Raw genomic sequence first — 15934 nt, forward strand, 5'->3', positions numbered from 1 at the left:
GTCGAACTTTCTGGAAATCTACAGATCTGCCTGCGCTGAAAATTGCCAGCGCTTGGATCAGAAGCGTTGTTATTTTCTAGCGCTTCACATGTCAGCTCCACTTTTTTCTAGCGCTTCATTTTAACTTTCACTGAAACTCAAACCCTTCAAATTCTATCTTATGCACGCTAGAAATTTCTAGCGCCACAGTGGCAGCGCTGTTTTTTCCCATGCGAGCGCTACTTTTTTCTGGCGCATCCGTATCAATCTTATTTCGACTACCTACACTATAAATATAGGCCTTTTGCACCTCGTTTTCAATCACGAATTAAGTTTCACTCCTCTGATATTTTGAATTCTCTATTCTCTCTCTGGTATACAAAAATTCTGTTGACGTCCCGCCCCGCATTTGTAATAGTTCTACCGTATTAACTCTTGTTAAGCATAACTCTTTCCGTACAACTATTCAAACCATCCAAATTACTACCGAAGTTCTAGTAAATTCATCAGCCAAAACCAAGGAATCTAAGAGGAAACTCTGCCGGAATCAAAGGAAGGATAAGGATCTAAAAGTCAGTATAAAGGTTGTTCTAAAGCTAAAAGGAGGCTCTGCTAAGGCAAGTGGTAAGTGTTCCTGAAAACCGCAGTATAGCCTACGCTATACTGTAACCCAAAATCTACCTTTTTATTGCCTTCACCACCATATAAATATGTTCACATAATTTTTTTTATTAATCACTCCTAATAAGATAATCTCTGGACAAAATTGATATTGCTAGGCTCCTTAAATCAACCTAAATCATTCTTTTGACGTTGTTTAGTTAACTATATGTGCATTAAAATCAACTCAGATCAGTAATGTAGCATAATGCATGTCTCGTCGTCGTCGCATTGAACTAGTAAGGACCGCCTCGTGGGCTAACGCTGGGCACTCCCCGTATTAGTAAACGTCCCCCGAATTCTCAAACTCTGCTCCGCTGGATGTACGTTGAGGGATCTCCACATCAGGGATCACAAGGGAACCTATGGCCGTTGTGAGTCAAATATGTATGCACTCCAGGCATATCACGATAACCGGGTTTTGTCAGTTTTCTTAAACTGAATGGCGACTCCTACAGACTAGTAAAAAGAGGCTAACCCCCACAGTTAGTTCCTATTTACTTAATATTCTTGCCACATCTAGAGGGGAAAATTCGTGCGGGCCGTATACTCTTTTAGAGGCACCCCGTTGTGTTTTTCGACCCCGTCACAAGGGTCAAGAGAATTGTTTGTTTATTAATTAATCATATGACTCAACCCATAAATAACCATTTCATTCAAATAAACACTTAACGATTGTTTTTGTTTACTTTGAATGTGAGTCTTTCTGTGTCTAAACATAAATTGTTTATGATGATTAATGGAACAAAATGTCATTTAAGTTCCAGCCTTTTAAAGGACATTAAAACAAACAGATGACCCTACAGCTAATGTAGCACAACTTTGATTCATTTCCCACCTATATTTCAATAACCAGACTTAGCTTCTAAAATTTGAGTTCTTAACAAAAGTTAGAACCTCAAGCGGTAATCCAATACCATAGGATTTTAATTGCTAAGTTGTTTCTCTTTAACATAAACTTTAAGGTAGAAATAGAATTGTGAATTCATTTCTTTTGTTCCCGTTTCCTATCCTTTCTAGCACCTTTTCTTATAGTCCCAAAAGATTTAACTCTTTGCTTGCTCTCCTTACTTTGTCATGCTAAATTCCCTTTCCTTTTATTCAATTTGAATCACCACATCCAATGATTCTAGTTCATCATAGAATCAAAAGGTAATTGGTTGCTAACCATTGGTAAGACATCAGTATTTAACTCAATACTTCATTATTTCAAAACTAACCTATATTCTGAATATATGAGGTCCAATTGGTCTACCATTCAACTTTTAGTTGAAAACATCCATGAAAATCACTACTCCGTATAAGAAAACGTAGGGTGGAAGATACGCTCTCAGTCTCCTTTTCTTTGGGAATTGCTCTCAAAATTAGTTACCAATCTACCGAGGAAATATTGCAGTTCTATTATCCGAATGCAATAAAATTGAAGACAATTATTTGTATGGACTATAATTCAAATTCTACAAAATGAAGTAGCAAAGAATAAACATTTATCATAGTTTAATAACTTGAAATAAAAGCATTCACGCAATCATTAAAGTTATTAAACATTTCATTCATGCAATAAGAACATGGTCCATAATGAATGAAACGAATCCAATACCTCAAAGTCTCTAAGTTTTAAGCATTCTTTGGCTTATCTTAAGTCTTTTAAGATTTTAGATAAGCAAAAACCAATGCTAGTAATATCCAAATTACTCTTGGTTAATAGATTAATGCCATAATTTTTTCCATTGCCACAATATATACCAATATTGCTTGAAATGTAGCCACAATCAACGTGTTCCTTTGGGATACCTTACCATCTAGGAATACTAAAATAGCACCTCACTTTGGCGAAAACCTACTATCTTAGGTTGGAAGATTTTTATAAGTGTTTATTTGGAATGCAATCATTAAACTCAATATTCCTTGGTCCTAGTTGTTTCTATGTTGCTTTGATTATGTAGTGAACTAAATCCTTAATCAAACATAAAAACAATGCATTCATGCATAATATACATATACCAATATATAAAAGCATAAGTAATATTTTGGTGAACTAGCATGGCCCCAAAAACTTGGTCTTGAAGCATCCTATCTTCAATCTTCACCTTGTTAGCTCGACCCCGTCTAGAATTCCATTCATAATACTAACTTGTAACTTTAAATAAACTAGAAGAAATTTAACTAATAATTTTGTTTTATTTTCCGCGAATTTGCAACTTTGATCGGATTTACCTGCAAATTTTACTATATTATGTGAATCGATTTTATTCATGCTTAATCGAGCTTTTCAAGTTTTATTTGTTCAGCTGCAAATTAGAGATTATGTGAATCAAAATCGAGCTTTATCAAGTTTGTTAATTAGGTTTTCTCCAAATTGATGATTCGAGTATTATCAGGTATATAATATCTCTCTTATGGTCGTTTTTTTCTCTTCAGTTGAATTCGTGTGAGAATTTGTCACTCCAATGGTGGTTTTTTTTGCTCTATAACTAGCTTTTGGCCCGTTCTACGCACGGGCTATATTTTAGGAAACTAAATTTTAAAAATTATTAAATTGACATACCAAAATGATAAAGGTATAAATGTATAATATTTCACTAAAAAATTTCACTAATAATTTTTATAGTACGTAGACAAGCTAAAATTTCCAAGATATATTAGATGGAAGAATTACTTTTATGTAATATATTATGAGCTCGCTCCCACAAGACCACACATACATTCTTAGTTTAGGAGTATATCTTTTTATCCAAGGGGTTTTAAAAAAAATGAGAATAAGATCCTAGTACGGAGTAACTAAGCTAAGCATATGTATGCTTTAGATTAAACCAAAGAAAACCACAAATCTTCAATATGCTAAGAAATTCACCATTGTTGTATGTTGGATTAAAAACTATGTTTCAGTTGCCAAGTACATGAAGTTTCGCACCCTATCCTTTGCATCATAGCCAAGAAAAGTACCAAAAAGGAAAATGACCTAAGGATTAAGAGTTGTTGATCAAGCTAACCAAACGTATTATGTCAAAATTCTGGAAAATATCAAAGACTAAACCATTTTTTAAAAACTCGAAATTATGCTTATAGAGTTAGGGGTGTGGTATTAGTAGATGTCATACATATTTCAAAACAAAAATGCACCAATGTTTGTCGGTTTTTTAAGTCGTTTGTAAAAGAACTTGAAATATGATGACGATTGAGGCAAGTCAGGCAACGTGATGCAAAGAAGATGCGTCGTTGATTTAAATAGACTAAAAAATGAATATAATGGTAACATTAACTAATATCAACCTCATTAGAAGAAATATTCTTCCAGAAAACAATGGGGTGGCATGAATTAGAAGTTCATAACATAATTTTAACTTCCACCCACCTGTAGAAAAATAGTAAAATTCTTCAGAATGAAGAAATTTAGCAAAATAAGTCAGGAAGGAATGTCATGTCTAAAAAAAATTGTAAACATTTAGGTTTTATAAATAGTCAAATTCATTTACCCAAGAATTATAACCATCTGAAACGTTTCTCGTCCTTGATTCACCATAACCGCCAATGTATTAATCAATATCTCTAATTAAATTGTTCTTAACGGTTAAACTAAAATTGGAAAGGGAAGGATGAAATGTTGAGGTGACTTATTATGTATTCAATGAAGAAATAATTATGTATTCTTGGCCATGTGTCTTCTAAGTGGTGATGATTATGTGTTCGCCACGTGTCTTCAAAATAGTGTTGCTTACGTGTCCTTAAAATGGGGCTGGTTTTCTTTTTTAAATACTAGGTATTGTTTTGATGTTTGGTTGATTCTAGCTTTAATAATCTGCAATTAAAGTTGTTGGAAGGTTTTTTGGCATTTATCTGAAATTAAGCCAAGTTGTTTGGTAATCATGGCCGTAAATTAGTTTAGAAGTATTGTTCAAATCAGGTGGTCAAACATTGTGTGCATCACCTTGCTCGAGTATGTTATTGGTTAATGTTCTAGCATCTCATGTTTACAATGTGTGCACAGATTTGTCATCGTCAATTCACACACGAAAACACTGTGATTCCTTTAACAGTTCGCCCAAACAAGGAGACAAAGATTCCATGAATGACGACACCCCCCCGTCATTCATGACCTATATTCAGAGTTAGAGTGAGACAACATGTATGATTTCCATTGTCCTGATTCCTTTAACAGTTGGCCCAAAAAATTTGAGTCTATAATGGAAAATCTTACGACATAAATGATTTTTGATTCCAGGATATGTATGTTGCAGGTGGGATTGATACTGTTCCTTTTTCTGCAACTGTAAATTCAGGTTTGTATTCTAGTACGTTCGTTTCTAGAATTCTTCATATAAACATCTACTTTAGTATTCATTGGTTAAGAATATGCACACATGGCCTCCTCCTAAGTGATGTAATGTTTGATTCAAACAGATAGTCAGTAGAGTACTATACAGTCGAATTATGTCAAGTTCTTTTCCCCCCTTCTCTTGGAATGCCTTCTAATTCAAACATATAGTCAATAGAATACTAGACAGTCAAGTGGGTGCTGTTTTTTTAATTGGGATTGCAAATATTGATATAATATTAAGTTGATTAAATATCAATTGTTGGTGGGTTATTGTTGATTTGGCTTAAATATGATGGTGGCTTAGTGTTTATTGATATAATCATGTGGTGGGTTCACTGCGTTTGATTGTTTCACTAGCGATTATTCTGGCAAGTTCGATGATCTCTTTTGAGCCAGCTCTTCTGATTTTTAGATGCATTTCCATTTTCTTTTCGTAGTTGGATATATCATACAGAAAAGCGAGTAAGCTCAGTGATATGCTTACATGCAATGTATTTGATGCAGGCTCAAGAAAAGCTGAGTAAGCTTAGTGATATGCTTCAGTTCTCAAGTTAAGTCGGTGTTGCTGATTGCTCTGCTAAAGTGCCTCATTTCTACCTCATTTCTACAGGCTAACTATGCTCTGTTTTAGACTTTAAGTTTGATTTTTTATATAATTAGTCATCAGAAAAAATTGGTTATTGTGGTTTTATTGTTTATGTCTTGGGCATCATGACAGAATTGGTTATTTTGGTTTTATTGTTTATATAATCATGGGTCATTGCTGTAGATTTGGATTTTGTGAAACTGGAAATGAACTTGATGGTATTTGTATGATCTGTTGATGGTATTACTATATGTATGAATCATTGATACTGATTCAATAACTAGCAGGTGCATATAAGAATCATTCTCATGGTCTTTTGCGACGGGGAGTGAGCCTGTCATAGTTGGATTTTTGCGACGGGAGGTTAGCCCGTCGTGTTCGGCCTTTTGCGACGGGATTTTCCCCTGTCATAATAGGCTTTTGCGACGGGATTTTTTCCTATCACAATAAGCTTTTGTGACAGGGTCATGACGGGGTAGTCAATTACGACGCCCCCCCTTTCATGACGGGCTTGTGACGGGTAATCCCGTCATTATTGGTCTTTTATGACGGGTCAATAACGGGATTTCCCGTCATAAATAGAGCCTTTTTTTGTAGTGTCTATCTGAAGCTTAATTGAGAAAACTTTACGGCTTAATAGTTGGATTATGCCTCAATGAATGATTTGGAAAAAGTTTATGAAATGCATAATGATTATTGAAGATGTAAATTCTTTTTTTCGCTTTTCATGAGTGCGGACTCACATAATTAAGGTCAGACCAAATAAATAACATTGATTTAGTCCGATCATATGATAATTTTGGGAAGACATTTTGTTGTTGTCTACACTTCCATTGCATTTTTATTCTATGGACCTGTTGTTATATGGAGTACAATATACTTAAAAAAAATTGACAATCACTACCTATGTTGTTAGGGATTTTATCAATTACTAGCTAGTAGCTACTATGTAGATTGTTAAAAATTGTCCATTAGTAGTACTACTTACCTATCTAATTATAACAATTTGTGTCAATTGCTATCTTAATTCATATTTCGGCAAATTAGTCACTAATAACATCATAATTAACCTTACTTATATGAAGGAGTCACCTTATACAGTAATGAACAATTACAGGAAGGACTGACCTTGCCACTTTCACTCCTAGGTTTCTACTCTTATCGGATGGACTAACCAGCTTTGGAGAATCAACTTCCTATCCTTGCATACGGATAAAAATAATCTTTAGCATATAGGTTTAAGAATAAAGTTCTCATTGCCAAAAAAACAAAGAATCTATTACATTATACTAAAGTATACACCAGTAATGACACATGTCACTTCCTGACGTAAAAATTTTCCGCCAAAATCTCTTTCCTAAACAAACATATATACTTTATTCTTATTTTTTATTTACTTTTTCTTTTCAATAAATGTTTATATATGGAAAAAATTATAGGATTATGAAATACGGAGTGTAACATTATTAGACAATTTTGGTAATATTTTATTCAAATAATCCTATCTAGAAAATATTCTTACGTACTAACTATTTTGGTCAAATTAGCATATTAAGTGTTGTGGGATCTTTTACGGTGATGACGTGTCACGCGTTCCTCGGAGGTATCAAGTATGACCTGGCACGAACTTCTGGCAACCTGCAAAACAAGAATATTCCCGTAGGAATATTCCCTACGATGCTTAAGTAAGTATATATGCTAGAGAGATAAAATAATTTGTAGAGAGAGGGCAGAGCAAAGTTAATGCTAAGTTGGTGGGAATGAATTGATTGTAGTCTTTTTGGGATCTGAGCCCTATTTATAGTGCTAGGGTTTTTTGGGGAGATATTCCCTTGCCCCATCTATGGGGGGCGTGCTCCGTTGGATGAGGGCCAAGTGTCTTTTTCTCAAAGAGGCTTTTTAGCAAAATGGGCCGGCGCTGGTGGGCTTTTTTTACTAAAGGCTGTTCCTTGGGTTTCCCTGAATACCCAGGTCCAGGCCTGCTTCTTGGGCTTGGACCATGGATTCGTTTGCCTAGTTATCTTGACTTCCTTGGGCTTTAAGGTGAAACTATTAAGCCCACATCATTAAGCATATCTAATAGTTCAATAGCTAACTGCTGTACCCGGGTACAGCCAGCTCTGGCTGTACCCCAAAAACGACACGCTCATATTGTTTGTTCATTCTTGTCGACTGTTTGTTCTTTTTTATTGTACTGTTTGTTCTTTCTTGTTGTACTGTTTGTTCTTTCTTGTTGTACTGTTTGTTCTTTCATGTTGTTTTTTAAATTCATCATCAAATTTTCATAATTGTTGTATTTTTTGTTTTTTCTTCTGGAATTTTATGTTCTTTTTTATATTGTTTTTTCTTTCTTGTTTATTTATTTGTTTATAATAATCATATGGTTAATGTTCATAATTAAACTCTTCATTAATCTTTTATTCTTTCTTTTTGTATTGTTTGTTCTTTCTTGTTGTATTGTTTGTTCTTTCTTGTTGTTTTTTAAATTCATTCATCAAACTTATTGTTGTATTGTTTGTTCTTTCATGTTGGCTTTAAAATTCATCATAAAATTGTTCAGAATTGTTGTATTGTTTGTTCTTTTTTCTGGAATTTTATGTTCTTTTTTATATTGTTTGTTCTTTTTTGTTGAATTATTTGTTCTTTCTTGTTTATTTGTTTGTTCACAATAAATATATGGTTAATGTTCATAATGAAATTGTTCACTTCATTGGTCTTTTATGTTTTTACAAGCGCCTATATTGTTTATTTCCAAATAAATAAATAAATGTTCATTTCCAAAATAGTAAATGTTCATTCCAAATAAATAAATAAATGTTCATTTCCGAAATAGTAAATGTTCATTTTTGTAGTTTATTTCCAAATAAATAAATAAATGTTCATTTCCAAACACTAGAGGAAAAAACCTTATAAGTTGCTCTTAAAAGTGGCTTATAAGGTGCCCTTCATAAGTGCCACCAATGGGGGGGTCACTTATGTAAAATTATCAAAATTTGCCCTTAATAAGGGCAACTTATAATCTTATAAGGTGCCCTTGTTGCAAACAAGGGCACCTTATGTGAAACTTATAAGGTGCCCTTGTCGCAACAAGGGCACCTTATGTGAAACTTATAAGGTGCCCTTGCTGCAACAAGGGCACCTTATAAGATGCACATAAGGTGCCCTTGTTGCAAACAAGGGCACCTTATAAGCTGCACATAAGTTGCTCTTGTTGCAAACAAGGGCAACTTTTGAGTTTTTTTTTTTTTTTTTTAAAAAAATAAAAAAATCTGCAATATAATTCCTAATATTCTGCAATATAATTTCTGTTTCATCAAACACCAGCTTGACATTCTCAAAAATGATATAAATTTCAAATTTCCAATAATATTACCGAATTAATTCAAATGTAATTAATTAAATCGATAAATAACAATGTAAGAGTCACGAATAACTACAAATCTGCTCTATTTATTACACTGAGGGTAGTTCACAATCGTTGAAGTAAATAGCCCACTTGTCTCGAACCTCATTCAACTCCTTTTTGGTAAAGGGCTCATCCCTTGGAGTTTTGAAAACCTTTAAAAGAACACCGTACATGCAAACCAATAAATTAAATTAAGATTCATATGCGAAAACAAAAATTAGACTGGTTGCGAAAACAATTATATTGGACAAAAATGACATTTTTGAACCCAACTACCAACAAACGAACCTATTTCCATATTCTAAACGTTTTTCATGATACATATGATTAGTTATATGATTATAAGACTCATTTCAAGTTCGTTATGCACGTCTATGGTTCATTTGGGTCGATATAGGTCATTTATGGTAAAAAAAATGGCATTTTCGATCCTAATTACCAACAAACAAACCTATATCCATATTCTAAATGTTTTTCATGATTCTTATGATTAATTATATTATTATAAGACTCATTTCAAGTTCTTTATGCACACATAAGGCTCATTTGGGACGATATAGTTCATTTATGGCCAAAAATGGCATTTTCGATCCCAAATACCAACAAACGAACCTATTTCCATATTCTAAATGTTTTTCATGATTCATATGATTAGTTATATGATTATAAGACTCATTTAAACTTCGTAATGCATGCCTAAGGGTCATTTGGGTCGATATATGTAATTTTTGGCCAATGACATTTTCGATCCCAACTACCAACAAACGAACCTATTTCGATATTCTAAACATTTTTCATTATTCATATGATTAGTTATATTATTATAAGACTCATTTCATGATATTTATGAACGTATATGGGTCATTTGGGTCGATATAGGTCATTTGTGGTTAAAAATGGCATTTTCGATCCTAACAACTAACAAATGAACCTAAGGACACTTTCTAAATCTTTTTCACGATTCATATGATTAGTTATATGTTTATAAGACTCATTTCAAGTTCTTTATGCACACATAAGGCTCATTTAGGACGATATAGTTCATTTATGGCCAAAAATGGCATTTTCGATCCCAAATACCAACAAACGAACCTATTTCCACATTCTAAACGTTTTTCATGATTCATATGATTAGTTATATGATTGTAAGACTCATTTCAAGTTCGTTATGCACGTCTATGGTTCATTTAGGTCGATATATATAATTTTTGGCCAAAAATGACATTTTCGATCCCAACTACCAACAAACGAACCTATTTCGATATTCTAAACGTTTTTCATTATTCATATGATTAGTTATATTATTATAAGACTCATTTCATGATATTTATGAACGTCTATGGGTCATTTGGGTCGATATAGGTCATTTATGGTTAAAAATGGCATTTTCGATCCTAACAACTAACAAATGAACCTAAGGACACTTTCTAAATCTTTTTCATGATTCATATGATTAGTTATATGTTTATAAGACTCATTTTAAGTTCTTTATGCACACATAAGGCTCATTTGGGACGATATAGGTCATTTACGGCCAAAAATGGCATTTTCGATCCCAAATACCAACAAACGAACCTATTTCCATATTCTAAACGTTTTTCATGATTCATATGATTAGTTATATGATTATAAGACTCATTTCAAGTTCGTTATGCACGTCTATGGTTCATTTAGGTCGATATAGGTCATTTATGGCCAAAAATGGCATTTTCGATCCCAAATACCAACAAACGAACCTATTTCCATATTCTAAACGTTTTTCATGATTCATATGATTAGTTATATGATTATAAGACTCATTTCAAGTTCGTTATGCACGTCTATGGTTCATTTAGGTCGATATAGGTCATATTTGGTCCAAAATGGCATTTTCGACGGTTCATGCCAATTATAGGCGAATAGTTTTTTTAACTAATTTCTAGCCTAATAATACATCATAAATAAGCTATTTTATGTACCTTTTCCAGATCTTGAACTTCCTTGCAACTTTTGAATATGTCATGCATGAATTTCATCACGTAATAGCCACACTCGACCCCACCCTCTTGTTGGGCGCACTAGATTAAAGACAACATAAATTAGATAATAGGAAATGTAATTGTTTTGGCCGTACAATAACTAGTGAACAAGTTGTTAGTTACCTTAACTGATTTCCATTGAGGAAGTGCGCTTTTTTTGACATTCATTTTCATCAACACTCTGCAATTCCACAATTCATTGGAAGTTAATTAACATTAAATGCTTGAATGTAAAATATGATTGCAAGTTTTATTTGATATGTACAAAAAAAACTAAATACGGAATGTACTTATTCAATAGTGACTTGACCAACACGAATCGTAATGGATCTCGACGACAAGAATCAAATTGATAAATTGTGTGGCTTGAAACACATATCACAAGGAACATCCAATGGAGGCTGTAATCACAAAAGAGTGGTTTAATAATCCATAATATGCCACAACAATCACAAAATATCATTATAATCGACACTAATGTAGGACAATAAAAATATTAAAGCAAAGGCATAGTCTTCAAAGTACGGGGCTAATATGAACTTGTTTTTCGCTTTTGTGCATTGACGGATACCGTCATCGAGATATTGACTGACTTCGGCTCGATTGTCCATGCAACTAGCACCACTTATTGATTGTGGATCCAACCACCCAATATGACTATCCGAACTAAAATCATCGAACTGAAGAGACCTAAAGAACAAGCAAACATAAGAATAATCGAAACTTGGCAAACCATTTACCTTAATAAATACATTACCATAACTAACTATATTAATTACCTCATGAAGACTTGTATCATTGAAATATTAAGCATATCAACTTTGAGGAATTCACATATATCGTCTTTAGTTACCCATACTGTGCCATGCTCGAAAAAGTGGAATAATGACATGTCCATCTGAACTCCAATAGCATTACCATCCGGTAACTCACTAACAAGACTATGCAACCATTTGCACGGCTTACTAAGAGAGTAAAAAACATCTGATTCCACAAGTAAATTTGCATGAGAAACTGGACCTTTCGATGATTTAAGTTTGGAGTTTTGACTCTTGCCTTGTGAACTTCCTTTTGCAATCAACTCCATTGATCGTTGACCATCTTTGCTAGCTTGAGTTGGTGGTTTCTTTTGTTTAGCTTTCATTGGTGGCGCTTTTAGTTTCTTGATGATCTGTAAGGTTAATTTACAAAAACCAAGAGATTATGAAAAAACTTGTTTATTGAAACATATAGGAAATGTTATGCAAAATAGAAAGGCGTGGAATTAGAAACACAAAACACCTCGTCTGAAAACTTCACCCATGCAAATGGCCATAGTACATAAGAACCGGAGGCATCGGCCAAAGTATGGAGGAAATTGTTGGGCACCGGAAGTATCCAATCCAAATAGTCTTCATGAACATTGTATGGGCTGACCGCATAATAACCACTCGGGACTTGCTTGAAGTGGACTAGTGGTCGGTCACTTTGTGGTTGTGCATTCGCATCGGCCACCACATACAATTTATCACCATTTGATTGTCCTGGGTGTAGTAGTTCGCAAGGCGTCTCCTCTTAACATTAAACCATCAGGATATGCAATAAGTAAAAATTTAGCCATCACCTTATTGAATGAATTAAAACTCCAAAATTTATATAAGAACATTACGGAATTAAACTACAGAATTCAGCTCACCTTTAATTCAAGCATTGGTTGAACTCTAAGCATTGGTTGAACTTCAAGCATTGGTTGAACTCCAGTAGACGGCTGAACTCTAGCAGGTGGTTGAAATCCAGTAGGTTCTTGACCTTCATTAGGTGGTTGAAGGTCAAGAATTGGTTGGCTTGATGAATCCAAAGGGCTACGGCGGGGCAACTCCAAGCTTTGTAAGCCCATCTGTTGTAGGATTGCCTCAGTTATCTCCTTCTTCAGTTCTTCTCTCATCGAACCTATATCTGAAGCTGTTGAAAATGCACTGAAGTTTGAGTTGGTGGGCTTGCGATATTCTTCACCATACGCCTTTTTCAAGCCAACACGTACCCCTCCGAAACCTCTTGGATGCCCGGAAGGGTCAGGTCCAAGAGTCATGTACAAGGGATCCTTGTTTAAAACTGAAGAAACCTTGCCTTCGGCACATGCTTGTTGATATTCAAACTATTTTATGAAAACAATATAGAAAGTGATTGTTACATTAATACAAAGGAGACAAAATGTATAATATATATATATATATATATATATATATATATATATATATATATATATATATATATATATATATATATATATATATTAATTCAAATTATTGAAAATCACTCCATTTACTTACTAGTTTATCACAAGCCTCTTTTGTTTCGGGATTAACAATTACATATTTTCCATTTTTGTCGAGACTATGCGTCGCACACCACCAATCATTGGCACGGGTGTTGCCACCGTTGGGGTATAATCCTTTTTCTTTCCATCTCTTCCTCTTTTCTTCATAAGTCTCGGGACCTAGCCGATGAGTATGTTTTTTCTTCTTTGCATAATTTGAACACTTTTGGCGCTTTGCCTACAAAGTATACATGTCAACTTCAATGCAAAATGTAAACAATAAATTTATAAAGTACGTAGGTAGATTGTTTGAAAATTTACCACTGCATCTGGAGTTGTTTTTTGTGCAACAAAAGCCTCCCATTCCTCTGGTGTGATGTGCTTCCAAATGTCAAAAGGGAGCTTTATCGGTGGCGCTTTTTCACCTTCTTTTTCACCATCATTTTCTCCTTCATTTTCACCTTTCTCTACCTTACTTATCTCTCTTGTCTTAGAAATCCAGCCACTCACCAACTTGGCTTTGAAGTTTTTGAATCTCAAACGTAGATTAGATTCAAAAATGTCCTTCTTAGCTTGGGAAGGTTCAATATGGAATTGATTCTAGACAAACAAATAAACATGGAAATGTAAGTTAACATGTATAGTCCCAAGCATAAATTCCCGAGCGCAAGACATATGATTAACAGCTGAACAGATCAGAAACTGACCTGTTCAGCTGCTGATCTGCTGCTGCTGATCTGCAGCTGAACAGATCAGAATCTGATCAGTTCAGGTGCAGATCAGCAGCAGCAGATCAGCAGCTGAACTAACCAGTTTCTGATCAGTTCAGCTGCTGATCAGCAGCAGCAGATCAACAGCTGAACTGATCAGATTCTGATCTGTTCAGCAGCTGATCTGCTGCTGCTGATCTGCAGTTGAACCGACCAGTTTCTAATCTGTTGTTAGCATGTTTTGGTGATATTTTCAGTCTTCTGGAATAAGGAAAGATTCTAATTCAGACTGTTTATATGTCTAGTCTTGCGAGGAACACATTCTCATGAAATTTCGGGCAGATTCAAACTTAAAATGCATTTTATTTGCGACTCAACAATCTTAGTCTATTTTCAGGCATTAACGGGCCTTTCACAACATTTGGTCGCGTGCGTCTTTTTCTCTTGTAAAATTTCCCAAAATACACCTTCTATAGTTTGACTGATTTTATATTTCTTTGCCAACTCCAGACCTTAAAAAAAACTTTGCGGAAAACAACCTTTATAACATTTTTTGTGTTAGCGTCATTTCAAGATTCACAAGGAAGTCAAAAGGGAACTTCATTTATTATTTTGTTCTCTTTGACTCTCTAGTCTTTCCTTTTATTCAATTCCTTTGTCTTTTTTTTTTGCAAGTGCTACGGCTACCAACCATTTCTTATGAGTATGAGGAATTGGTTCCGGATAAGGTGCAACTTCCCACTAGCTATATTCCGACACGCCTTTAAAGGCATAAGTGTAAGATTTGGCATATGTTTTGACATGGTTATACATGGTGAATGAAGTTCTCATGCATTGTTATATTCTACTTTCTCTCTTGGATGCATGCCATGGCATTCCAAAATACTCACGAGAATCTACATGAAGGCATGCAATAGCCAATGAACCATGTACTCCCCCAGTCTCTCCCCAAACTGATCAGTTCAGCTGCAAACCAGCAGCAGCAGATCAGGTGCTGAACAGATCAGTTTCTGATCTGTTCAGCAACTGATCTGCTGCTGCTGATCTGCAGCTGAACTGATCAGATTCTGATCTGCTGCTGATCTGCAGCTGAACTGATCAGATTCTGATCTGCTGCTGCTGATCTGCAGCTGAACTGATCAGTTTCTGATCTGTTCAACTGCAGATCAGCAGCAACAGATCAGCTGCTGAACAGATCAGAATCTGATCAGTTCAGCTGCAGATCAGCAGCAGCAGATCAGGTGTTGAACAGATCAGTTTCTGATCTGTTCAGCAGCTGATCTGCTGCTGCTGATCTGCAACTGAACTGATCAGATTCTGATATGTTCAGCACCTGATCATGTCGTTATGTTCGGACGTATTAGTTGTGCATGCCATAGTTATGTTCGGACTATTTGCATGCTCTTGTTCGGACATCAAGTACACGATTAGATAAGTTTCTAGAATTAAAAATTAGGCTTACCATTGCATCATCCCAAAACGTTTTCTTCAAGCCCTCGGGTACATCCTCCCATTTCAACAAAATTGAAATCTTCCGCATACAAAGGCCTGTAAATGTTGCATACTTACGGCACCACTTACCACAAGGGTTATCGAATTCATTGTACTCCAAGTACATCTCTTCTCTCGCCCCAAGTCCTTTTGTTGGCCCTCTCCCCTTTCTCTTCACACGCTTTTTAACACTTTTACTTGTGCTAACTTCATTTGCCACCACATGTTGATGGTTATCAATTGGGGGGGCCCTATCGGCCATAACCTCAAACTGCTCAATTCTGTGTATATATTCATCATATTCACGATCTTCCGACTCACCTTTATCCTCCTCCAACGCTGCATCATAATCCCCATCCTCAGTATGTTCATCATCATCATCATCATCCATCAGCTCATCCATAATAGGGTCATCATTATCATCCATGATATACCTGAAATTAAATAAACAAAACCACGTCACAAAACAA

Source organism: Spinacia oleracea, chromosome 6 (genome assembly GCF_020520425.1).
Source record: "Spinacia oleracea cultivar Varoflay chromosome 6, BTI_SOV_V1, whole genome shotgun sequence".
Taxonomy (NCBI): domain Eukaryota; kingdom Viridiplantae; phylum Streptophyta; class Magnoliopsida; order Caryophyllales; family Amaranthaceae; genus Spinacia; species Spinacia oleracea.